General features: G+C 44.6%; 1 protein-coding gene across 1 annotated transcript in view; it reads left to right on the top strand.

The window, feature by feature from the left end:
- Positions 1 to 14,956: 14,956 nt before the first annotated feature.
- The window catches only part of FOXN3 (forkhead box N3), a 398,156-nt gene continuing 389,006 nt past the window's right edge, over positions 14,957 to 24,106 (top strand). Inside the window, exon 1 of the mRNA XM_061611930.1 lies at positions 14,957 to 15,153. The gene's annotated coding sequence lies outside the window, so the exon portion shown is untranslated. The remainder of the gene's footprint in view (positions 15,154 to 24,106) is intronic.

Here is a 24,106-nt window from a genome sequence, read left to right as displayed (position 1 = left end):
ATGTCTAAAAGAAGACATGGAGGGTTCCTGTCAAACCTCTACTGGCAGGGAGTTGCACAGGGCAGGACCTATCACACGAAAGGCTTTATCCCAACCAACTGAATCTCAGAGTGTGGGAGACTACCAGAAATGCCCCAACAGAGGATCTTAGTGACCGAGGTTGAGCGTAATGGATCAGATAATCCTTAAGGTACTTTGGGCCCAAGTTGGTTAAGGCTGTATGGATTAACCCAAGTACCTTGAATTTAGCAAATCTGCAACTAAGCAGCGGAGGTTGCAACTTAGCAACCACAGTCAGGCAACCCCAAGTCTGCTCTGAGTTCTATTTCCTTTACATTTTAAAATGAAAGGTGCTTTATATAAAATTTCAAACTAAAATAAATATAAAATTGAGAGTGGGATCTCATGATAAGGCATTGCTTTATCACATAGCACAGGGCCGGCAGCTCTAACTGCAACACTGGAAAGCTGGAGATCTGTAGCCAAGAGCTCCCATGCCCCTCAATTTTGGCCCATTTGTAGGAGCCTGGCAATGCTTGAGCAGAAAAACCTTTGCCTGGCAGGATCATTTATGTTTCCCCTGTCTGACCTGATCAGGCATGATTTATAGAGATTATGGAGTGATGCCTTTTGAGTGAGTCTTTTTAGGACTTGGAGACAGTCCATTCTCCCCAGTTCTTACTGCAAGAGGGATGCTGTCATTTTATTTTTTACACTGTTTAAGATATTGTTTTACATTTGTAATTTCGTCAGAATGCTGTAATGGGATGGCTAATACATGCCGACTCAATCATTTTGATCTGCTGAACTTGCACTTTTATAAGTGCCATGCAATGTCCATTCTGTCTTTGTAAGGAGTTTAATGTGCCTTTAGTGTGGCAGCACTTGTACTTTGGAACTCCCCATCTATTCACATTGGGCAGGCGCCATCATTATATCCCTTTAGACACCTGATGAAAACGTTTCTGTTTTTGCTGTTGGAGTGCAGGGATTATGAAGTGTGCTGGAATATTTATAACAATAATAATTAACTTTTCCATAGTATTTCTTGCCCTGCCTCTGGTGCTCAAAGCACATCACATATATTATCTTGGTAACTTTTACAACAATGCTGTAAGGTAGGCCAGTATGATTATCTTCACATTTTCAGATGGGGACTTGAGGTTGAGAGGCTTTCCTAAGCCACCTGGTACATTTACAATAGAGAGTTCAGATTTCAGCTGGGGGGTTACATCTCATTGCACTAGATTTAACTTTCACAGAGTCACAGCAAAACACTTTCAGCCATATCTTTACTTATAGTATATTTACTTGAGATGGCAGTTCCTCTGAAATCAGTGAGCCTTAGCGCCAAACTACAACCACATCTTAAAAATGCAGGTTTTTTTACAATGCAAATATTATCAGCTGGTGGGGGTATTGAGCAGGCACAGAGAAGAATTTTAACTCCTTTGCTGTGGACCTGAGGAAAATCCCTTTTCTGAAGCTGGTATTTGCGGGGTGGGGGGAGAATCCATTAGCACCAATAGGGCAGAGCTTGGAAGTAATTTGTTACAAGTAACAGATTACTTGTCATTCATTACTTTTTTGAGGAACCAGTGGGTAATTCCTTTACATTTTTATTGTAATAGAATTAGTACTTTTATTACTTTTGTGGAGTAATTGTAATGTTCCCAGCATTACTTTTGGGCATTACTGGGGGGGGGGGAAGCAGGGCAAGTCTGCTCTTTTGATTTGTGGATGAAAATGATGAACCTCAGACTGGGCTTCTGTGCAGCGTCATTCTTCCCTCATGCTCTGTGGGTGGGTAGGAGGCAACAAGGGAGGAGGTGGAGAGTGAGACGGGGTGGAGTGGAGAAAACAATTTAAAAATGCATGGTGGTGGAGAAGAATGGAGTGGAGGGGAAAAGGAGCTGGAGGGCAAGAACATGGATAAAGGAGAATGAGGCAGCAGCAGAATGGAGATAAAGAACTGTGAAGGTGAAAGATGACAAGTGTGTGTGAATACTGTGTTTGCACTTGGCACACAGAGTGGCCTCCACCACTCTCTCTTGGTGGTGCTACATTTGCAATATTTAAACTTTTTTGCATCTTGGGGGAAAATGTTTGCTTGGGTGAGTGTCCCTTAGCTGGTGGCAGGACAGGGTCTGGGAGGTGGTTAAGTGAGAGAGATTATGCTGGCTGGCTGAGGAGGGGGGTTGGACTTGGTTTGATGTGCAAAGATCTGAGTAGTGGCCTCTGCCTCCCTCCCCACCTCTTTTACCAGCGGAGAAACCACCATTGCTATCTTATCGATAAAAAGAATTATTCTACTACCTCTGTATGTGTTTGTTTATTTTTAATGTTGTTTTAGGCTACTTAGATGTGCAGCAGCCAAGGCCAGCACCTTGTAGGCATTTTTTTAAAAAAGTAACTGAAATGTAATTGTAGTGATTACTTTTGAGAAAAAGCAAAGTAATCAGTTACTTTCAGAGCAATTGCAATTGTAAAGGTAATTACTACTTTTGGGGCCATGTAATTGTAACTGTAACTTATTAGTTTTTAAAAGTAATCTTCCAAGCTCTGCAGTAGGGGCCTTCTTCCAGTGGTGTAGCAGAGCAGGAAAGGGGGGGGAAGGCAGTGCGGCTTTGATACTTCCCCCCCAGCAAATGTTATAACCTCATCTGCAGAAGTAGTATTTGTCAGTCTTTGCGAAGCTTGGAAGTTGGAAGGCAGCTCTGGCCTGTCAGACGATCTCTTCGGCCACATTCACACCATACATTTATTCATTCCACTTTAAATAGTTATGGCTTCCTCCCAAGATTCCTGGTGGTTTGTGAAGGGTCCTGAGTTGTTAGGAGACTCCTGTTTTCTTCACAGAGCAACAATTTTCAGAGTGGTTTAACAGTCTGCCCCTCTTCCCAGGGAACTCTGAAATTGTAGCGATGAACAACTCTCTGCACAGTTCACAAACTACACTTCCCAGGATTCTTTGGGGAAGCCATGACCAGAGCTTGGAAGTAACTTGTTAGAAATAACGAGTTACTTGTAATTTGTTACTATTTTGCATAACGAGTGGGTAACTTCATTACATTTTGTATGTAACAGAACGAGTGGTAATTTCATTACTTTAGAGCTGCAAATGTAACTTTTTTGCGTTACATTTGGACATTACTGGGGGGGAAAGCAGGGTAAATCATCTGCTGCTGTGATTGGTGGAATGGTGGAGGAAAGATATGTGCCTCAAACTGGGCTTCTGCGCTGTTTAGCTCTTACCTCGTGCTCTATGGAGGCACGAGGGAGGAAGTGGAGAGTCAGACAGCGCTGGACGGCAAGGAGGAGTAGAAGGCAGAAGCAGCAGAATGGAAGTGAAGAGCTGTGGAGATGAGTGTATGTGTTACCCTTTCCAGCCTACTCCCCCTGCCCCCCCACTTGTCCTGCCTCCCTCAGCCTGCTCGCCCACTCCCTCTGCTCTTCCTGGCACCCCCTGCTTGTCCTCGCATCTCCTCTGCTTGTCCTTGCATCCCCTCCGCTTGTCCTTGCACCCTCTTTGCATCCCCTCCGCTTGTCCTTGCACCCTCTTTGCACCCCCTCCGCTTGTCCTTGCACTCTCTTTGCACCCCCTCCGCTTGTCCTTGCACTCTCTTTGCACCCCCTCCGCTTGTCCTTGCACCCTCTCTGCATCCCCTCCGCTTGTCCTTGCACCCTCTCTGCATCCCCTCCGCTTGTCCTTGCACCCTCTCTGCATCCCCTCCGCTTGTCCTTGCACCCTCTCTGCATCCCCTCCGCTTGTCCTTGCACCCTCTCTGCATCCCCTCCGCTTGTCCTTGCACCCTCTCTGCATCCCCTCCGCTTGTCCTTGCACCCTCTCTGCATCCCCTCCGCTTGTCCTTGCACCCTCTCTGCATCCCCTCCGCTTGTCCTTGCACCCTCTCTGCATCCCCTCCGCTTGTCCTTGCACCCTCTCTGCATCCCCTCCGCTTGTCCTTGCACCCTCTTTGCCTCCCGTCCGCTTGTCCTTGCACCCCTCCAGAGAGGGTGAAAATTGGGAACTGGCAAGAGACTAGGAGGTAGGTGCAGTCTCATACTTCTGTTTGTGTGTTTTGCTTCAGTTATGTGCCTCTCATAGAGAGACTCTCACTAGGCAGCAAGAGATGACTACCCCAAGCAACTAATTTGGGGCACCATGCAACAAATTATTAGCTATTTTAATTTTTGGTTGTTGTATATTTACTGTCAGGAAAAGGTACTTGTGAGATTTTCTGCCTCAAATGCCAACATAACTTTTCAAGCTATGGTACTATGACCTTGACTTGGGGGCAGGGCACCATTTGCTCTTCTGCTTCAAGTAGCAAAGTGTCTTGGGCTGCACCTGCTTGCAGTCATTTCACATACTGGACAACTAACACAGCTTTTTGGTGAAGGGCAAGAGAGAATAAGACTGTTATCTCAAAAACAGTTGTGCCTGAGGAAAAGATGGCAAATATATGTAGAACTGAACTTTTCTGCAATAATATAGACATTTGCATAGGGTATTTTTTTCTACTCATGGGATATTAAATCTTTAAGTCCTAAATCCTTTGTCATCCCCTCCCCCTTGTGCACACCCTTTGCACTGTCTTTCTCCCTATGCATGTAGGTCAAAATGACAACTGGTGTAGTTTGGGAATTAACAGAACGAGAGCTGAATTACAACTCAAAAAAGAACTTCCCTGCTGGTGTCTGCTACTGATGTGGGGGGCATTTTGTTAGGGAGAAGTGATGAGGGGGGGTAATTTGCTGCTGAAACTTTTTATCGGCAACCACTTCCCTGGCCACTTTCCCCTAGCTGATGGAGGTCAATAAGGAAAAATATGGGGCATTGCACTGGTAAAGTGGCAGGCATGGAAAACAGCCCCTTCCATCTATCTCCTGCTTCACCTACCCAAATGCACCCCAGCAAATGCTTTCCACATTGACAGCACACATTTAATTGGTTTTCTGGTATTTGCTGCTGAAAGTGTAGTTCCATGCTGGGTGCAGCTGGGACGTTCTGAGTTCATATCTTACCACAGCCATGAACTCGCTGGATGACCTTCTGGCCACACCCACGCCAGACATTTATGCCACTTTAAATAGTCATGACTTCCCCCAAAGAATCCTGGCAAGTGTAGTTTGTGACGGGTGCTGAGTGTTATCAGGAGACTCCTATTCTCTCGACAGAGCTCCAATGTCCAGAGTGGTTTAACAGTCAGCCCCTCTTAGACAATTCTGTGACTGGAGTTCTGTGGGGGGAATTGGGGTCTCCTAACAACTCTCAGGACCCTTCACAAATTACACTTCCCAGGATTCTGAGATCATGACTGCATAAAGTGGAATAAATGTCTGGTGTGGATGTAGCCTTAGTGAGTCATTTTTCTTTCCAGCCTGCCCATCAATCATATGGACATTAAAAAAATCTGGACTATTATAAAAGTTAGAATTTTATTTGAAACACCTTTCAACACTCAAAAAAGGACTGTCAGTCATTAGAGCAGTATGACAATGGAACCAATTACCTAGGGAAGTGGTGGGTTCTCTAACATTGCAAGCATTCAAGAGGCAGCTGGACAGCCACCTGTCAGGTGTGCTTTAACTTGGATTCCTGCACTGAGCAGGGGTGTGGACTCGATGACCTTAAAGGTTCCTTCCAACTCTACTATTCTATAATTTTCTGTTAGCTGAGACATCTCTCTCTCTCTCTCTCTCTCTCTCTCACTCTCTCACTCTCTCACTCTCTCACTCTCTCACTCTCTCACTCTCTCACTCACTCACTCACACAGCCACTGAGCATTCCATAACAGTGTTGACGTGTGTGCGTTGTTGCGTGAAACAGCATACATTACGTTGGAGTTAAGTTGAGCAAGAAACTTCTTCAGAGCATTAGAGCATGTTAAGAGTCTTTATTGAGCCATTACGGCCAAAGGCTTAAGAGTAAATACATGTAGAGTTTCTTCAGGCACCCCCCTTCTGGTGCCTCTCTCTCCAAAGATAAACAGAAGAGAACCTCTCAGTTCAGAGGCAATACACAGAAGACCAGCCTCACAGTTCAGAGGCAATATTCAGAAGACACAACTTACAGACTCTGTTAGAACTTTCCCAGTTGCTATCTCACGTTACCATGACAACCGCTGGCCTTGAATGTCTGCTCACTCTCAGGCCAAGAGATAACAGTTACTTCTCCAAACTTGCAGGCTTTATGGAAAACAACTAGAGACAGTAATGCCCATGGGTCACAGCCCAACAAACAGAGCATGCTCAGTACTCATTTGGGCTGTTTTGGGAGTCATCCCCTTTCTGTTTTCTCTCTCACTTTTTTGTATTCTGCAACACTTGGGGTTCCCTCTTGCCCACTAATACTCCTTATTATGTGTGGTATGGATGGTGATACCATGGCTACATAAGCAACAACACTTCCAGCCTGAGCTTCAGAAATAGAGGGAATGACACTCTGACCAGTTTAAGTGGTTAGTATTTAAATCTGATTGGAAACTGTTCAATTTGATACAAGGTGGCTATTAAGCATGACCTAAAAGCTGCAATTCCAAGCATACTTACTTGGAAGTAATTCCCATAGCAGTAAATAGGATTTACTTCTGGGAGTATAGAATCAATCCGTAAGAGTCTCCCAGTAGACACCATACATGTAAGCACATGGCTTTTCCCCAAGAATCTTGGGGACTGTAGTTTACTCCTCACAGAGCTACAATTCCCAGCACATAACAAACTACAGTTCCCAGGATTCTTTTTTGGGGTGGTGGTGGAAATGTGCTTTAAATCTGTCATGTGTATGCAACTTTGGTGAGATAATAGCTGAAGGTAATCAGCCCAAAATGATAACAAATAATCAGTAGGCATTCCCAAAAGACATTCAAACAGTGGGTAAAAAAAAGCGAGAATTACAGAGGCAAACACAGAATGCAGTTAAGCAATAAAGTAATCCAAGAGAGAGGAGACACCTTTGCCTCTGCTCTCTCCCTCCTGAGCCATGAGGGCAACTCCCAAACCTGAGTGTTGCACCTCCAAGTTAGTTAGGTATGCCTTTCCTATCTACTATGTATTTCTATAAATAAAATAGCTTTTCTTATTTTACTAAGTCTTAAGTCTTAGTGATCTCAGTGCAGGGTAAAAGTCTGCCACTTAGGTAAACGCACACATTGGCACACACACATCTCAGACTGTTGACAATCTCTGCTAATATCTATACAAATTTACATAACATGCATCACCTGAACTCACATGATCTAGAGTTACCTTAGATCTTGCAACATTTGCAAATGAGAAGCAATAGGGTTTTATATTAGTTCTGATTGTCTATTGGGCTATCACAGGGTATGTATTTTTTGCCTTTTCTATGGCAAAAACTCCAACTTCAGTGGAATTTATGTGATGTGTTCTAATCATTTGAATTTGGCTAATGAATGCTTTATTCTTTCATCAGAACTTTAGCAGTAGTACTAAAATACTAATAAAAAAGGGAAAGAGAAAAAATACTTTACATACATCATTCAGCTGTATTGTTAATTATAGTTATAGATATAAAGGATAAACGGCATTTTGTCAAAAGTATTTTTGTCTACATTTTATACCTTCTCCTTGGTTTTCCAAGCTTGGCATGGAATGCTTGTCATACAGAATTAATCTGAAATGCTGCATTATCATCATCTTCAAAATAAAAAATAAATGTGCTGCCTTCAACTTGATTCCGACTTATGGTGACCCTAGGAATAGGGTTTTCATGAGAGGCAGTGACTGGCCCAAGGTCACCCAGTGAGCTTCATGGCTATGTGGGGATTTGAACCTTCTACTACCCCCTGTGTGTGTGTGTTTAGTTTTAATATTGTTTTAGGCTGCTTAGATGTGAAGCAGCCAAGGCCAGCACCTTGTAGGCATTTTTTTAAAAAGTAACTGAAATGTAATTGTAGTGATTACTTTTGAGAAAAAGTAAAGTAATCGGTTACTTTCAGAGCAATTGTAATTGTAACTGTAATTACTACTTTTTTTGCCAAGTAACTGTAACTGTAATTTATTACTTTTTAAAAGTAATCGTTCAAGCTCTGGCCATGACTGTTTAAAGTGGAATAATTGTGGAATAAATGTACAGTAGGGCCCCATTCATACGGCAGGTTACGTTCCGGACCCCTGCTGTAAAGCGGAACCCATTGAATAGAATGGTGCTCGATGCTGTTGCGCTGCAGCCAACTCAGAAGGGACAGGAAGGGGGGAGGCATGAGTTTCAGGCACCTCCGCAGCCAGAAGAAGCAGAGTTGGGGATTGTTGTGTCTGAGCAGGATCATGTGGGAGGGGGGCAGCCTGCTCTCCAGCCAGTTCCCACGAGTAACGCTCTTTCCGAGGAGCCAAGCGCACCACCCCCAGTTGATACAGAGGACTTGTGGGGGGAAGCTTCAGAGACAGTGCCAGCTCCTCCCTTGCCAAGCAGTTCCCAGGAGGATTCCAGTGTGGCACCGCCCCCTGACCTCGAGCCCGTTGCTCGGGAGCAGGTGTCTTCAGATGAGCCGTTGGATGCGTGTCCCCCGTCTCCTCGTTCCCGTCACTGCAAGAAACGGACAGGGCAAAGACAGGAATTACGAAGGAGTCAGAGATTACGTTCAAAAACATTTCCTATATAAGCCTGCTGCTCCCAGTGGGGGGTCATTGAGTCAACTTCCTTCACACGCTGCAGAGCATGTCTAGAGTATAGTTAGGGACTCTAGTGAGTTAGCGTAGGGTTTCCTATGAAGCGCAATGCCTTTGATGTATCCATTACTCTAATAAAATGAGATTTACTTGCACACACACTCCAGCCTCATTCTTTCAGCTCCGGACAGGACAGATTGACTCAACCACCATCCCTACTCGAACCTGTTCCCATGGCGGATGACATGGACCAGAATGGAGCAAGAGGGGTAGTACCTATCACCGAGATCCAGAACCTCCGAGTGACTACGCAAGCCCTACAAGCCGAGAACCAAAACCTCAGAGCTGCAACACAAGCCTTGCAAGTGGATAACCAGAATCTCCATGCCTTGGTCGCCCAAGTCCAGGCTGCGTCCCCCGGGGCAGCAGCCCCTGTGAAGTCTCCAGTGGGGCTCCCCGTGCGATACGGGGGCCAGAGTGAACAGTTTGTCATGTTGCTAGCCCAATGTGAGTTGTACATTCAAGTGCGCAGAGCTGAGTTCCCAACTGATGACCCGAAGGTGGCGTTCATCATCAGTTTATTGGAAGGGGAAGCGGCAAAATGGGCCACCCCGTATTTGATTTGCAACAACCAGATATTGCGCCAGTTTGACGCCTTCAAGAATGTGATGGGGGACATGTTCCGAGACCCCCAGAGGAAGGAGACGGTTGCCCGCCAGTTAGGGACCCTGAGACAGGGAAGGGGTTCTGTAGGGCAATACACGAATGCTTTTCGTGTTTTGTCTCAGGAGACGGAGTACAATGACCCAGCCTCGATGTACTTCTACAGAAATGGACTGAGTCCAGAAGCGTTGGATGAACTGGTGCGCTCCACACACCCCGACTCACTGAGGGGTTTGATTCAACTGAGTTTGCAGATAGACAGCCGCTTAGAAGGAAGAAAGTTGGAGCGAAGAATGGAGCCTTCACGGAGTCAGGTTGCTGCTCCGCTGCCCCGTGCATGCCCCGTGCCCAATCCTGGCATCCCTACTGTCTCGGGAGAGGAGCCCATGCAGATTGGGGGGGCTAGACTACGATTGACAGAGGAGGAGAGGGAAAGACGCCGGAGGGAACGACTGTGTCTCTATTGCGGAAAGTCTGGACACCTCACCAGAAATTGTGTAGCCAAAACTGGAAGATCCCAGCCGCCAGAAAACTTTACATCCCAGCTCTCGTAGAGGCTAGAGAGTTGGGGGGTGCTACAGACACTGAGCCTCCATTATGACCCCTTCCCTCCCAAGGGGCCCTTCTGTTGCCCATTCGCATCACCCTATCCTCAGGCGAGAGCTTCTCAGCCAAGGCTATGATCGACAGCGGAGCATCCTCTTGTTTCATAGACCGAGAGTTGGTGCTACACCACGCTATTCCCACAAGAGAACTGAGTCAGCCGTTGGCAGTGGAAACTATAGATGGCCGGCCTCTGAAGTCTGGGGGGGTGACTCGGGTGACTGAGTCCATGGAAGTGAAGGTCCCTGGGCATCGGGAAGACCTGTCGTTCTATGTGGCGTCCTTGCCGCGTTTCCTGGTGGTGTTGGGTATGCCTTGGCTGGTTAGGCACAACCCCACAATCTTTTGGGATGAAGCTGTGGTGGTTTTTACCTCCAAGTACTGCCATCAACATTGCCAGCCTGAAGAGGAGCCACAGGTGTTGGCAGGGGCGCCTCCCCCAAGGGAGATAACTTTGCCCATGTATGGGCGTTTTCGGGACGTCTTCGATAAAAAGGAAGCGGAGCAACTCCCTCCTCACCGGCCCTATGATTGTGCCATTGATTTGGTGCCTGGGGCACGCATCCCCGCTGGGCGGATCTACTCTCTATCTGAACCAGAGTTGGCAGCGTTAAGGGAGTTTCTGGACGTCAATTTGAAGAAAGGCTTCATTCGCCCTTCACAGTCCCCAGCTGGTGCACCCCTGCTGTTTGTGAAGAAAAAAGGGGGGAAGCTCCATCCCTGTAATGATTATCGAGCCCTAAACCAGCTCACTATCCCCAATAGTTACCTGCTGCCGCTCATTAGGGAAATGTTGGAGAGGTTGCGTTCCGCCAAAATTTTCATGAAACTGGACTTGAGAGGAGCTTACAACTTGGTGAGGATTAAGGCAGGTCATGAATGGAAGACTGCGTTTAAGACCTGTTACGGTCAGTTTGAGTATTTGGTGATGCCATACGGGTTGTCGGGAGCACCTGGAGTCTTCCAAAATTTTATGAATGACAACTTTTGGGACTTTGTGGACCACTTTATGATAGTGTATTTGGATGATATCCTGATTTATTCGAATACTCCCAAGGAACACGACTCACATGTGCGTGCAGTGCTGCAGAAGTTATGGGAACACCGTCTTTACATGAAGCTGGAAAAGTGTGGGTTTGACCTAACCATGATGGACTTTCTGGGGTATCGGATCTCTCCAGCAGGAGTAGAAATGGACCCAGAAAAAGTTTGTTGTGTACTCACATGGCAACCCCCCAAGACCAAGAAGGATTTGCAACGCTTCTTGGGCTTTGTGAATTACTACCATCGTTTCATAGCCAACTACTACCATCAGACTGCACCGCTCACGGATTGCCTGAAGGGCTCAGGACCTTTCCAATGGACAGAAGCTGCACAAGAGGCTTTCAAGAGCCTGAAGCGAAGGTTTGCTACTGAACCCATACTACAGCATGCCGACCTGGCGCTCCCTTTTGTGGTAGAGACGGATGCGTCAGACGTCACGATCGGAGGGGTTCTTTTGCAACTGGCCCAGAAAGGGGGAGAACTGATGCCTTGTGCCTACTTTTCCAGAAAGTTAACCGACTCTGAACAAAACTACGCTGTGTGGGAAAAGGAGCTATTAGCCATTAGAGATGCCTTTGAAGCCTGGAGACACCATTTGGAAGGGCCGCAGCATGAAATTGAGGTGCGCACAGACCATCGTAATCTAGAGAGTCTTCATACCACCCATAAACTCAATCAGAGGCAAGTGCGCTGGGCTCAGTTCTTCACACGGTTCCATTTCAAAATTCATTATATCTCCCAAGCACAGAATAAGCGGGCTGATGCCCTCTCAAGGAAGCCAGAATTTCTGAGGGATCCCACCCCAAGACCATTACAGTACATAATCCCTCCCGAGCGGGGAGTAGTAGGGGTCTGCCAAGATTCTTGGGAAGCTGAAGTTCGTGAAGCGCAACAACAGGACCCTTTCGTGCAGGAGCAGTGGGTCGAAGAGGGCGCGTCACCCCAGGCAGAACAGAAGGACCTTATATGGAAGGATGGCATACTGCACCATCAGGAAGCTGTTTATGTGCCCCCCGGAGAACTGCGAGTGAGGGTACTACGTCAGTGCCATGATGCCCCCACGGCAGGCCACTTTGGGGTTTTTAAGACCATTCAAGCTGTCACTCGGGAGTTCTGGTGGCCCAAGGTGAAGAAGGACGTAGAGCATTACGTTCGCTCTTGCCCCACTTGCATGAGGGCTAAACATGCCACTGGGAAGCCACTGGGGCTACTGGAACCCCTTCCTACTCCAGGAGGACCTTGGCGAATGATTACTATGGATTTTATAACAGACCTTCCACCTTCGCAGGGGAAAACCACAGTTTTGGTGGTCGTTGATGCCTTCTCGAAAATGGCTCACTTCATTCCGTGCGCAGGGCTCCCAAGCGCTCAAGACATTGCCAAGTTGTACGTGCAAAATGTGTATCGGCTGCACGTTCTGCCAGACAGCCTGGTTTCCGATCGGGGCACACAATTCACCTCATGTTTTTGGCAAGCGTTGTGGAAGTTGCTGCAAAGTCAGCTGAGACTGTCGTCTGCCCATCATCCCCAAACGGATGGGCAGTCCGAGAGGGTCAATGCAGTGTTGCAACAATATTTACGTTGTTTTGTGGGGTATCAGCAGGACAACTGGATGTCCTACCTGCATTTAGCAGAATTTGCCTATAATAATGCTGTGCATTCGCACACGCAACAGACTCCTTTCTTCGCCAATTTTGGCTACCACCCCCGAGCCTTCCCTGCCCCAAAAGACAGTCTCTCAGTCCCAGCCGCTGAGGATTACTTGCAGGAACTTCACGCTATGCAACAGCTACTCCAAGAGCAACTGGAACAGGCCAAAGCGGATTACAAATGTGCAGCTGACCAGCATTGGAGAGCGGGGGACCTCATACGAGTGGGAGACCAGGTCTGGATCTCTACACGTTTCCTAGCTATGCCTGGCCGGTGTCGTAAACTGCAGGATTGGCGTGTAGGGCCCTTTGAGGTGGAGGCACAGATTAACCCCATGGCTTACAGAATAAAATTGCCACCCACCTTCAAGATGCACCCAGTCTTCCACAGGGCATTGTTGACCAAGGACGCTGCCCCCGACCCTCACCGTCCGCGAGTGGAGCCCGCACCACCGTTGTTGGTAGAGGGGGAGGAGGAATACGAAGTAGAACAGATTTTGGACTAGAGAAAACGCCGAGGGCGTCTTCAGTACCTGATACATTGGAAGGGGTACGATCCAACTGAACATTCCTGGGAAACAGAAGAGAATGTGCACGCTCCGACTTTGGTGAGAGAATTCCATGAGGCTTATCCAGAGAAACCTAGACCTCAGGGGTGGGAAGGGTTAAAGCATGGAGGGGGGGATGATGTTGTGCTGCAGCCAACTTAGAAGGGACAGGAAGGGGGGAGGCATGAGTTTCAGGCGCCTCCGCAGCCAGAAGAAGCAGAGTTGGGGATTGTTGTGTCTGAGCTGGATCGTGTGGGAGGGGGGCAGCCTGCTCTCCAGCCAGTTCCCACGAGTAACGCCCTTTCCGAGGAGCCGAGCGCACCGCCCCCAGTTGATGCAGAGGACTTGTGGGGGGAAGCTTCAGAGACAGTGCCAGCTCCTCCCTTGCCAAGCAGTTCCCAAGAGGATTCCAGTGTGGCACCGCCCCCTGACCTCGAGCCCGTTGCTCGGGAGCAGGTGTCTTCAGATGAGCCGTTGGATGTGTGTCCCCTGTCTCCTCGTTCCCGTCGCTGCGAGAAACGGACAGGGCAAAGACAGGAATTACGAAGGAGTCAGAGATTACGTTCGAAAACATTTCCTATATAAGCCTGCTGCTCCCAGTGGGGGGTCGTTGAGTCAACTTCCTTCACACATTGCAGAGCATGTCTAGAGTATAGTTAGGGACTCTAGTGAGTTAGCGTAGGGTTTCCTATGAAGTGCAATGCCTTTGATGTATCCATTACTCTAATAAAACGAGATTTACTTGCACACACACTCCAGCCTCATTCTTTCGGCTCTGGATGGGACAGATGCCCGAAAACCTCCGTAAAAGCAGAACAAGCGCCGTATGAGTGGGGCTTTAGTCTAATTGTGTCTAATTGAGACCACTGTATTAGTGAATCGCTGTAAAGCGGGGCCTTACTGTATGGTATGAATGTGGCCTTAGATAGGCAGACTAGGCTCAGATAGTGACTGGCTCAAGATCATCCAGTAAACTTTGTAGCTGATAATTGCTATGAACTCAAGTTTCCCCAGCCAATTTCCAATCACTGCACCACCCATTTGCCAGCTCAATATTCTATGGGTGCCAGCTGATCCTAATAATTATGCTATGTCCTGCTATTATGCTATGTGCTGCTGCTCCTTGGGGTACATATCACAGTAGTCATGGCTATGTGGTCTGTCATGATGAGCTCAAAATTCAAAATTTGCCATTACACCACAGATTTCATCATTATGCAAATCCTAGCTTCAGAGCAAGGATTTTCCTTAAGATTGCAACAGGGGAGGAAAAGGTTAAATTTCCCCTCCATGCCTGCTCTGATCCCATTTAAAAAATAGGTGTTTTTAAGAAATTTTGCACAGTAAAAAGAAAAGATGCGTTTAGTATTCCGTAGTTTGGCCCTGACCAAATCACTGTACATAGGGATTGCAACCTGAGGCTTTTATTCAATTAAGTCCTACTCAGAGTAGACCATTGCGATTAACGGGCTTAAGTTAGTCTGTCAATTAATTTCAATGGGTCTACTCTGAGTAGGACTAGCTTTGAATACCACCACAACATTCCAGTTGAACTCATCAGGAGAGACATAAATGGACATTAATTCTCTCTTTCAAATCAAAGGGTTTTAAAACACCATAAACTTCAGCTGGATTGTGTGTGCCCATAATGATCTAGAGACAGTACAATTGCAAGGATTTTAAGTAGAGGGGACAGGTTCAGAGAAATAATCGTTGGTCTAGTGATGTAAAATGGTTTGCAGGATTCCCATGTGAAAATGAGCACTAGGACCCAGCAGGAAGACACCCCCCACTTTCCTGTGGTTTTAACAGTACCTCTGATACAAGGATAACTCTCAGAGAGCATGTAGTCTGGATTAGGGCTGCATTCTGTCTGGAAGGCTCATTCCAAATGCTCAACAAGACCAGAATGAAGGGATTAACTGTGTGAATATAATAAAAACTGCAAAAGCAACTAATGTAGGAGGCAGCAAGAGAGGGGGGGAGAAACCCACACATACAAAGATTAAAAGGTAACTAAAACGTTTCTCATTTCCTGTCTTTTAATCTTTGGCTCAGGATTTAGCATTGTCATTAGAAGCTTATAAAACATCGAAGCAGCTGCATTTGTGCACCCTTGGAGTCTGAAGTTTGTATGTTGAGAGAGTCTGTTTTCTTGACATTACCTTGGTTTTTAAGCTGACAACTGTGTGCAGCTCATAGTGATTGCCAGAAGAACAGTAATCTCATCCTGTTCAGCTGCAGAAGTTCATTTAACAACAGGAGCAAAACATTTTTCTGGGGCCACAACTCTGTGGGTGAATGCCATTATTGTTATTTTTTAAGAAATGGTACTTCATTTGTTCTAGAAAAGCCTAACTTGCTAACTTTTGCCATTTAGTTGACATATATACACTAATATATTTTCAAGTTAATACATGAATGACTTTATCAAACAACACATATACAAGCAACATTCTCATAGGCCTCTAAGGTTTTTGTTTTTCTGTTTAGTTGCTTGGATTTTGGTATTTTGTGATAAAGGTGTGCCAAAAGATTTTAGTGGTCATGATAAAGACATCAAACTTAAAGTGGATGCGTTGCTTTATTGTGTATGTTTTTAAATTAGGAAACTTTTTAAAAGTGAGAGTACTTTTTCAAAAGTCAAATCCTGCCATGCTGTCCATGATACAGAGGCATATCACTCCTAATAATAATAATTACATTTGTATTCCGCCATCATTTCAAGGAGCTCAAGGTGGTATACATGGTTCTCCCCCTCTTCATTTTATCCTCACAAGAACCCTGCGAGGTAGGTTAGGCTGAGAGGCAATGATTGGCCCAAAGTCACCTGTGAGTTTTATGGCTGAGTGGGGTTTGAACCCTGGTCTGCCAAATCCTCAGTGATCATCTTTCAATTGAGTTATGGCTGTGGAACAAACACCTCAAAGGATTAGGGCTTGCTGAGTATTGTATTTGGAATTCTGTGCCATATTGGAAGTAGTCAGATTTACAATTCTTCATTTAAACTAGATTTCAAAGCATTTCAGGTGTATAATAATAGTAAGTATATATATAGCTTTCAGAGGAGCATATTTTTGCAGCTACCCTGTGAAGGTTTTCACAAGTGTTGGATTCTAGTTAATTGGCAGAATTCCTTTGGGGTCATGTATTAAGTGAAAATGTGTATTTATTAAGTGAAAATGTGTATGTATTAAGTGATAGTGTGTCCTTCTGTCCCCTGACGTGAAATCACTCTTTTTAGGCTAGCTCTTTCTGTTGCGATTTATAAAATATCCGTATGTGCACATACACTAACACATGCAAAAAGTGTTATTCAGATATTGATAGCAGAATGATAAAGAGATATTTTCCTGTTTTGTTCCATTTCCTGCAATATTGATTTCTAATTTACCTGGGCTTTGCCTTGGATATTTTGTTCCAGGAAAAAAACATATTTTGTTTCACTTTGGATAAAATAGAGTGCTTTTAGACCCTCCTCCAGTCTAGGCATGGATCCAAGAAGCAATTCAAGTTTTGCATTAGAAAGATACTGTCATAATTTTTTGTTGTTTTTCATGTAAACTGCATTGCAGAAACTTTAATCGTAGCAAGCTGTGGGATCATGCCACTCTCTTTGGTGTGAATGACTCTGATGGATAACTGGATGACTAAATAGTTCTTCCACAAAAGAGAGTGAATGGAAAGCGGGCCAAAAAAAGCACAAACTGTTCAAAGGGGTTTGTGATTGATTTATTTTTAAATCGGACAATATCTGCTAGCAATCTTCACCTTTGAAAAAGCCTCTGTTTTTTTTCCGGAAGATCAGATTATTAATAGTAATGAACAATGCCAAGCCTTTTCCAACGGGAAAAGAAAAGCCCTTTTAAGGTTTTCGTTCTCTCATTTATTACACGTCACTCGAACAGCAATCGGCTAAGAGTAGAAATGTCTTCAGAAACTGGTAGACCTACAAAGGCTTCTCTGATTGGCTTAGAAATTTAGACACAGGAAGCTGATGGCATCTAATAAGAGACAGAGGAGACACTGTTGTCATGGAAACCGAGAACAGTACTCTCCCCTTCCATTTGGGCCAGGGAGGACTGCATGTCATCACAAATGCCTGCAAGAAAGCTTTGGCTTCCGTTGCCTTTTCCACACGGCGTCTGTTGAAACCTGAGAAGGTGCCTGTCAAATCAAAGCCATTTTACGGCAGGAGGGAGGCGAGGACAGGGAAACCCAGACCAGCAACGCCTAGGATGCTTCAGCTGTAGGTATTACTGCCTGAGCCTGCAATGCAGTACACACTTACCTGGGAGTAAGTCTCACTGAACCCAATGGCTCTTACTCCTGAGTAGGCGTGTATTGGATTGCAGCCTCAATCCGCAAAGAACAAAAAGAAACAGCTTTGGATTTGGATTTGGTACAAAAAGCGTAACCTGCAGCCCTAACTCTTTGGCATGTGTACGGCTCCAGTTCTGAGCCCCTTTTTTTTGCTGAAGCAGGTGTGAGGAACCTTTTGCCCTCCAGACGTTGCTGAACTACAACACCCATCAGCCCCACCCAGTATGGTCAATGGCTAGGGGTGACAGGAGTTGTAGTTCAGCAACATCTGAAGGGTCAAAGGTTCCCCACACCTGTGACCTAAAAGCAAGGGCGTATGTCAGAAGCCACATTCCTTGCAGATTTAACTAAGAGCTGATCTAGCAGAGAGGCTGGAAGTTCCCAGTTCAAATCCTGCCACAGCTGTCGGTTCAGTAGTCGGCTTTAGGCCAGCCACTATCCAATCGGATTTAACCCCTCCTATTCAGATAATCTGGCCTACCTCATAGGGGTGAGGATTACCATGTAATGTATGTGAACATTCTGAGTACTATATGAGAGTAATGGAACATGTGTCAGAATGGCTAACTATCACAAATACATGTCTTTAAGTGGCAAAGGAGTTGCATCAGAATGATATTTCTGTTTTAAGGCCTAGTTCTTGGCAGCTGAGGCAGTAAACCTGTTTTGAGGCTGTGGCTGGCCTCCTGGCAGTTTTTCTTTGGCTACAACTGGATATAAATGGGGGATGGGGTCAATCTGTCCTCTGTGAGAGTTATTGATATAAATAATATATTAAACTGTCACAATAGCCTCAGTCTGCAGTGATTGTTAGTGAATGGAGGCCTGCACGGTTTTCTACAGAACTAATTGACTGCACTAAAAATGTTTTGATGCTCATGCCATGCAGCAGAGATTTAGCTCCTTATAGAACGGGACCCTCACTCAGCATCTGAAAATCAAGGGTCTCGTTCTTGTCCAACTGAAGGTGCTTTTGCACATCACTGTGACAAAAAGTCTTCTAAGGTAATCACATATACTTATAGCAAACTCATTCTCTGAGTGTGGATCCTTATGTAGCATGACAAGGGAGAGGGCCTTCTCAGTGGTGGCCCCCAAATTATGGAATGATCTCTTTGACAAGGTGCGCCTGGCGCCAGCAGTGTTATGTTTTCGGCACCAGGTTAAGACTTTCCTCTTCTCCCAGGCATTTTAGCATGTGTTTTATACTGTTTAAAATTTTAAATTGTGTTTTAAATTGTTTTTATAAGATCTGTTTTAAATTGTATTTGTTTTAATGTTTTTAGTTACTGTAAACCGCCCAGAGAGCTTTGGCTATGGGCTGTATGCAAGTATAATAAAATAAATAAATAAATGACCAACACATATGAGGGAGGTATTAGCAGGTCTGAGGGCCCACCAAAGTTTGCTGAAGTAAAAAAAAGCTTTAGGGGGAACCTCTGAAGACTAAGCATGCTCAGCGGCCATGGAATGGCCTTGGTTGCCCTGATGGATGACCTTTATTGGAAGAAGGATGGGGGGAGTGCTGGACCAGGATAGCCTGACCACTGTTGGCCACGCACTGGTAACCTGCAGGCTGGATTACTGTAATGTGCTCTGTGTGGGGATGCCCTTAAGGTTGGCCGGGAAGCTGCAGCTGATGCAAAATGTGGTGGTGAGACTGCTCACTGGGGCAGGGTATCGCCAACATGTTACGCCTGTGCTGAAAGAACTGCAGTGACTGCCCATTTGCTCCCTGGCCAAGTTCAAGGTTCTCGTTTTGGTGTACAAAGCCCTATCCAGCTTGGGACCAGGATCCCCCAAACCCGTCTTGTCCCTTATATTCCCAGTTGATCACTGTGCCCTGCAGGTGAGGGCCTCCTGCAGATACCATCTTATCAGGAGGTCCATTCTGCACAACATAGGAAATGGACCTTTAGTGTGGCAGCACCCACTCTGTGGAATTCCCTACCCTTAAATATTAGACAGGCACCATCTCTGTTATCTTTTTGCTGCCTATTGAAGACCTTCCTCTTTCAACAAGCCTTTTAAGTTGAGACTTTATCCCACTCTGTGTTGGTGTTATAATTGCTTTTTAATATGTTTTGAAACTTTTTTTAAAAAAACTATGTTTTTAACCTTTTTTTCTTTTTAAGATGTCTTCAAAGCTTTTTAAAAATGTTTTTAAAGTTGTTCTGTTTTAATTTATTTTAAAGTCTGTTTTTATGATGTTTTAAAGTGTTTTTAGTGCTTTTGTTTGCCACCCTGGGCTTCTGCTGGGAGGAAGGGCGGAACATAAATAAATAAATAAATAATGCTGACTGACTATTTATTTATTAATTAGATTTGTATCCTGCCCTTCTTCCCAAAGGAGCCCTTACTGAGGAAAAAGTAAAAGGAAGATGACGTTTTTTATGTGAATGGATTGGAGTATCCTAGAATTAGGGCATGGCTGGCACTGTGAAATAAGGCATTCCACACAGTTCTCTTGAAGGTCTGACTTGTGTAAGCAGATTTTACAGTGTAATAGTGGTTCACCTGTTGTTTAGAAACAGTTATTGAGATACAGAAATTGTACATTTTAATGCTCATATTAATTGAGCCAGACATTGGTTAAATTTTATTTATTTGTAACATAATGTGAAGAATGTTAGGCAAAAGCCTCCTCAACTGGCAAGAGCTTTCTTTTGTGCAGGGTTTCTTATCTGGAAGGATGTTCATATGGAGGAAGCCTGTCACTGGCTTATTTCTTTTTACAAACCAAAGGAAATTAACTGGAATAGGTGTTGTTCAAGTCAGCCCTAATTCTTCAGAGTTCCTAAAGCTGTGCACCCAAATTTACTCCTGATTAGCTGGATGTGAAAAGATTTTTTCACCACCCACTCTCTCTCTGAACTGGAATGCATGTTGGGAAACCAAATTGCCATTTAGCTTTCTTTATTTGATTTATATTTTCCACTTTGTAAAATATATGTAATAAGCATGAGTCCAGCTGCAGATAAATATAGACTGCAAAAACAGGGAAACAGTGAGGGAATTTTTAAAAAATGCATGGATGGAATCAACCCAAGGGCTCCTACTCCATCATCAGAATTTGATGAATTGTGAAAAAATTGTGATTAGATGTGGGGGGTGAGGTATGTATAGTTGAACTCATTCTATAACAATTACAGTTGCTGATTCTTAACCATGGAATTTCCCCCCTCCTTTTAATGCCAGGGCTTTCCACTGAAGAAATTATTATTATTATTGTTGTTGTTGTTAATAATAATAACAATAACAATAACTTTTTATTTATTGTACACCTCAAAGTGATATATAAAATGCAATAACAACAGCTAAAAACAGTTTAAAACAATACAGAAAATAGCAGCAGATTAAATAAAAGTACCAAGCAGACACTCATTATAGAGACCAATTTATCCAGCTGGGAAGGCTCATGATCCCTACTCTCTTCTCCACCAGAAACCAAAAACTGGATCCCCGTGAAACTTCTCACTCTTTAGAAGTAACAATGTAAAATTGGCCTTTGGTTTTAGCTTATCTAGGACCCTCTGTTACTACACTTCTCAAGCTTCTTAGGATATTGCTAAATTATTCATGATGTGTTTACAGATTCTTTAAAAATACAGTATTACACTATAGTTATAGAAATGCACATTTCTGTGTATAATAAGGAAAGCTATGTGACAGAGAAATTAGCAAGATACATACATTAATATATCATAGATATTAGCTAGAAGTAAAATCAAATAGATCCAGTAACTACACTATTGTGAGCCACTAATTTCTTGGAACTGATTGCATTGACAACAATTCTGCCACTTCCCACATTATGTGAAGCCATTCTTTAAGAAAGGGAACAATTGCAAAGCACCATTCCAAAACTATCGGTTAAAACGTTCTATATGACACATTGGTTATTCCGTGTGGTGGCACCTGCCATGTGGAAGAGCCTCCCTTTTGAAATAAGGCAGGCACCGGTTGCTTTATGTTTTTGGCGTACGCGGGAGACTTGTTCACCCAAGTATTCCCTAATTGCTCATATTGGTTGGTATATTTTTGAGGAAACTAAATTATTGCATTTTATTGTATCATTTTATGCAGTTTAATTATCTGCTGTATGATTGTATTTTTACACCTCTTTGAAATTTCAAATGTTAAGCAGTATATGTGTTTTTAAACCAATTATGTTCTTGTGACAGTGGAGGGCCGCTATTCCAACAACAGCCCTGCAGGCAGCCCGCTGTCTTGTTGCACCTGCCACCGCTCACTCCAGGGGAGAGTGAGTTCCCCACAGTTTATGACTTATTCATCTGGGTCTAGGGGGTTGCCAGCCAAGGTCCCAGCATGAGCCTATCTTCTCCTCATCTCATGGGAAACCTGTGGTGCACCAGATGTTGCTGCACTACAGTTCCCATCATCTCTGACTGTTAACCATGTTGGGTAGGGCTGATGGGAGTTGGAGTCCAGCAACACCTGGTGCCCCATTCCTGACTTAAAGTCTGGAGCATAACACAAATGGTCTCTGTCTTCTGAGTGGTACCAGAATCCAATGAAGCCCATTTCAAATTAATCCAAGTTTTATTAAAGAACAATAGAAACAGAAAATAGGAGGGGGTGTGAAGTGAGTATGCACAGTTAAAGAAAATAAAACAACTCAAGCGAAATCTATGCAGATCAGCCTAACATAGCAAGCATACTTAAAGAGAGCCAGGAGCCAGTCCAGTGGTCCTTCAACTCTCTTTGGATGGTTGAAAAGTGACAAGAGTATATAACAGAACATGGAATATTTCCCCCGTATCTAATCAGGAGTGACAGCTGAGGGGCTAACAACCAATGTGGTGGGCTATCTGGAGCTAGGTACAAAATGCATATAGACAAGTGAATGCCAAGAAAAGAGGCAATGAACACAGCAATCCCTCACCAAATAATAGAAATGGGGTAGAATATGACTAATCCTTTCCTGCCAGACCAAGGTGAAGAGGCTAAAGGCGGCTTGGAAGTACATGACATTGAGGGATTCAGAACATGGTATACCAAGTTATTCTGGCCAAGGGCATGGGATTCTTAAAGTGACAGGCGTTCTGGGTGGAGGTACATATAGTTACCTTATAAAGCTGTCCATACAACCCCAAATGTATTCTGATCCATGGCAATGCCCACCACCAAGGGAAGGTGATTGCCCAGGCAGGATGGGAATCAGTAGGCCCAGAGTTTGGGACACTGGGGAAAATAAGGCAAGGAGAAGTCAGGACCCTGGACAAGGTATAGATGCTGGTTCAGGACCACAGCAGTCCTGCCAATAAGGCAGAAAATAAATATTGTCTCAGCAGTGTTTATAGTACAGGTTAGGTAGTTGATGGAAGCCCTGCCCCCTGAGTGCTGCATCTAACTAGTTAAAGGGACTGAGTCTTTTTCTGTAGCTGGTACCTTTATTCTAGGCAGGAGGTTTCAAGCTGTGGAAGAAACTCCTTGGGCTTTCCTGATCATCTGAGTTTCCAGTCTAGTCATCCCAGTCAGGTGGCAGAAGTGTCTCCTTGGGGCTCCAAGATGTGGGCTCTGGTGCCAGTGAATACACATGGGAAGAAGGATCAGGCAGTGGATCCCTCTCCTCCACAGGACTGCTGTTGTAAGGAGGACTCTGTATCTGTGGATTCCTAGTGCAGGGCCCTGACAAAAGGATATTTTGCAGCATTAAAATAAATGTCATTTGTCATCAACGTAGGCTACAATTCTGTGAAGACAATGGGACTTACATCTGAGTAAATATGCTCTGAACTGGACTGTGAACTGTGTACACATCTATTTCTTTTTTTAAATTCCCATACTGTAAGACAAATTTTAAGACAAATCTGCTACTGTCTATAAAATTGGCTGCTGGCATTCTAACAAGCTAGATGGTATCTTAGACATTTTGGCGAATTTTGGGTTTAGTCATAAGAATATCTATATAATTTTAAGACAAACAATGATGCTGACAAACTTAAATGTAGAAGGCGGTAACTAATTCACTCATTTTGTTAGTGCAAGGATTTCTGCTTGCGCGACAGAACATCCCCTCCTTTCCACCCCTGCACTCTCTGTGCTGTCCCTAAATCTGTTGTGGAGGTGGTTTGGGGAAACCCTAGAGCAGTGCTGCCCTGGGCTGCTACTGGGAGAAACGGTGGGTTATAAATCTAATAAATAAATAAAATAAATTTAGGGACACATGGAGGAGGAAAGTGGGAGGACATTTCATTGCACAAGCAGAAATCCTTGCGCTGACATAACATTCACGTAGCACTACTTTGGATACAACCCATTGATGATATATTCTTGGTTTTGAAACTGGAATTGCTGTATTGAATGGGAAAGGGGGTCTGAGTTGGTACATGCAGGAGAGCAGATGTGGGGAGTGTTAAAGCCTTTCTTCCATCTCTTGATTCTTATCTGCAAATGAGCCCACAAGACCTGTTTTGGAGTTGGTTGGAAGAGGATATTACTCGGGGTGGGAGATGCAGGAGAGAATCAATGGGTGGTGTATTAAACAGCCCTCCCACTTGTGTCTCTCAGCTCCGCATAAGCATTGGGACCGCCATATTTCCCTCATATTGTCTAGTTCTTCCTGTTGTCCCTTTGAGTAAATAAGTAATTTCTCGACCACTCTGCAACTCTACAAAT

The sequence above is a fragment of the Rhineura floridana genome, chromosome 2 (genome assembly GCF_030035675.1).
Source record: "Rhineura floridana isolate rRhiFlo1 chromosome 2, rRhiFlo1.hap2, whole genome shotgun sequence".
Classification (NCBI taxonomy): Eukaryota; Metazoa; Chordata; class Lepidosauria; order Squamata; family Rhineuridae; genus Rhineura; species Rhineura floridana.
This window is presented reverse-complemented; position numbering and strand designations above follow the sequence as displayed.